The 2500-nt window shown below is 50.4% G+C and overlaps 4 non-coding genes across 4 annotated transcripts; all 4 read right to left on the bottom strand.

The window, feature by feature from the left end:
• Positions 1-195: 195 nt before the first annotated feature.
• Positions 196-314, bottom strand: LOC127606547 (5S ribosomal RNA). Its single transcript, XR_007963849.1, has one exon. It is a non-coding gene; the product is annotated as a 5S ribosomal RNA (ribosomal RNA).
• A 481-nt stretch (positions 315-795) lies between these two features.
• LOC127606517 (5S ribosomal RNA) lies at positions 796-914 on the bottom strand. The gene has a single exon (XR_007963820.1). It is a non-coding gene; the product is annotated as a 5S ribosomal RNA (ribosomal RNA).
• Positions 915-1393: 479 nt separating this feature from the next.
• Positions 1394-1512, bottom strand: LOC127606537 (5S ribosomal RNA). Its single transcript, XR_007963839.1, has one exon. It is a non-coding gene; the product is annotated as a 5S ribosomal RNA (ribosomal RNA).
• Positions 1513-1991: 479 nt separating this feature from the next.
• LOC127606683 (5S ribosomal RNA) lies at positions 1992-2110 on the bottom strand. The gene has a single exon (XR_007963976.1). It is a non-coding gene; the product is annotated as a 5S ribosomal RNA (ribosomal RNA).
• Positions 2111-2500: the final 390 nt, after the last annotated feature.

The following is a 2500-nucleotide window of genomic DNA, read 5'->3' as shown; positions in this document are numbered from 1 at the left end:
CTATCATGACCGATTCCCGTGCAGACGGCTCCCTCTGTTGGACATTAATTTTATTCCAAAGAGACGTTGATCTGTCAAATCAACGTGAAGGAAACGATTTCAAACCACAGGATAAGTGAAAGTTGAATGACGAATGAAAGCCAAAATTTTTGGAAAGAGCAGTGAATCGTGTTGTGAATTGGAGGTGGGTGCAAAAGCTTACAGCACCTGGTATTCCCAGGCGGTCTCCCATCCAAGTACTAACCAGGCCCGACCCTGCTTAGCTTCCGAGATCGGACGAGATCGGGCGTTCTCAGGGTAGTATGGCCGTAAGCGAGGGAAATTGTGAAAATTGTCTCCTTTATATCAGACAGGGCACTTGCGGGTCAGGGATGGAGTCGTGGGGTGATTTTTTTTTTTCATTTAATGACCTCCTCCCGAGAGCACGAAGGAGGGGCCCGCTCCCGTGGTGGTTTGAGCGCGCAGCCTGTCAGGCTCGCATACGGTCCTCTGCGAGCACGCAGATGCGGTATTTGATGTTTGTTGCAAAAGTGGGCTTTTCCAGTGGAGGTGCAAAGGCATCCAGCAGGCGGAAATCCCAAGCTGCTTCATGTCCAAGTGCTATCATGACCGATCCCCGTGCAGACGGCTCCCTCTGTTGGACATTAATTTTATTCCAAAGAGACGTTGATCTGTCAAATCAACGTGAAGGAAACGATTTCAAACCACAGGATAAGTGAAAGTTGAATGACGAATGAAAGCCAAAATTTTTGGAAAGAGCAGTGAATCGTGTTGTGAATTGGAGGAGGGTGCAAAAGCTTACAGCACCTGGTATTCCCAGGCGGTCTCCCATCCAAGTACTAACCAGGCCCGACCCTACTTAGCTTCCGAGATCGGACGAGATCAGGCGTTCTCAGGGTAGTATGGCCGTAAGCAAGGGAAAAAGCGAAAAGTGTCCTCTTTATAGCAGACAGGGCACTTCCGGGTCGGGGGTGGAGTAGTGGGGTGATTTTTTTTCATTTAATAAACCTCCTCCGGAGTGCACAAAGGAGGGGCCCGCTCCCGTGGTGGTTTGAGCGCGCAGCCTGTCAGGCTTGCATACGGTCCTCTGCGAGCGCGCAGAGGCTGTACTTGATGTCTGTTGCAAAAGTGGGCTTTTCCAGTGGAGGTGCAAAGGCATCCAGCAGGCGGAAATCCCAAGCTGTTTCATGTCCAAGTGCTATCATTACCGATTCCCGTGCAGACGGCTCCCTCTGTTGGACATTAATTTTATTCCAAAGAGACGTTGATCTGTCAAATCAACGTGAAGGAAACGATTTCAAACCACAGGATAAGTGAAAGTTGAATGACGAATGAATGCCAAAATTTTTGGAAAGAGCAGTGAATCGTGTTGTGAATTGGAGGTGGGTGCAGAAGCTTACAGCACCTGGTATTCCCAGGAAGTCTCCCATCCAAGTACTAACCAGGCCCTACCCTGCTCAGCTTCCGAGATCAGACGAGATCGGGCGTTCTCAGGGTAGTATGGCCGTAAGCGAGGGAAAATGCGAAAATTGTCCTCTTTATAGCAGACAGGGCACTTCTGGGTCGGGGATGGAGTCGTGGGGTGATTTTTTTTTCATTTAATGACCTCCTCCCGAGAGCACGAAGGAGGGGCCTGCTCCCGTGGTGGTTTGAGCGCGCAGCCTGTCAGGCTCGCATACGGTCCTCTGCGAGCGCGCAGATGCGGTATTTGATGTTTGTTGCAAAAGTGGGCTTTTCCAGTGGAGGTGCAAAGGCATCCAGCAGGCGGAAATCCCAAGCTGTTTCATGTCCAAGTGCTATCATGACCGATCCCCGTGCAGACGGCTCCCTCTGTTGGACATTAATTTTATTCCAAAGAGACGTTGATCTGTCAAATCAACGTGAAGGAAACGATTTCAAACCACAGGATAAGTGAAAGTTGAATGACGAATGAATGCCAAAATTTTTGGAAAGAGCAGTGAATCGTGTTGTGAATTGGAGGTGGGTGCAAAAGCTTGCAGCACCTGGTATTCCCAGGCGGTCTCCCATCCAAGTACTAACCAGGCCCGACCCTGCTTAGCTTCCGAGATCGGACGAGATCGGGCGTTCTCAGGGTAGTATGGCCGTAAGCGAGGGAAAACGCGACAATTGTCCTCTTTATAGCAGACAGGGCACTTCTGGGTCGGGGGTGGAGGAGTGGGGTGATTTTTTTTCATTTAATAAACCTCCTCCGGAGTGCACAAAGGAGGGGCCCGCTCCCGTGGTGGTTTGAGCGCGCAGCCTGTCAGGCTCGCATACGGTCCTCTGCGAGCACGCAGATGCGGTATTTGATGTTTGTTGCAAAAGTGGGCTTTTCCAGTGGAGGTGCAAAGGCATCCAGCAGGCGGAAATCCCAAGCTGCTTCATGTCCAAGTGCTATCATGACCGATCCCCGTGCAGACGGCTCCCTCTGTTGGACATTAATTTTATTCCAAAGAGACGTTGATCTGTCAAATCAACGTGAAGGAAACGATTTCAAACC

Source organism: Hippocampus zosterae, chromosome 8, assembly GCF_025434085.1.
Source record: "Hippocampus zosterae strain Florida chromosome 8, ASM2543408v3, whole genome shotgun sequence".
NCBI classification, from domain to species: Eukaryota; Metazoa; Chordata; class Actinopteri; order Syngnathiformes; family Syngnathidae; genus Hippocampus; species Hippocampus zosterae.
Note: the sequence above shows the minus strand (reverse complement) of the source record. Positions and strands in the feature narration are given on the sequence as shown.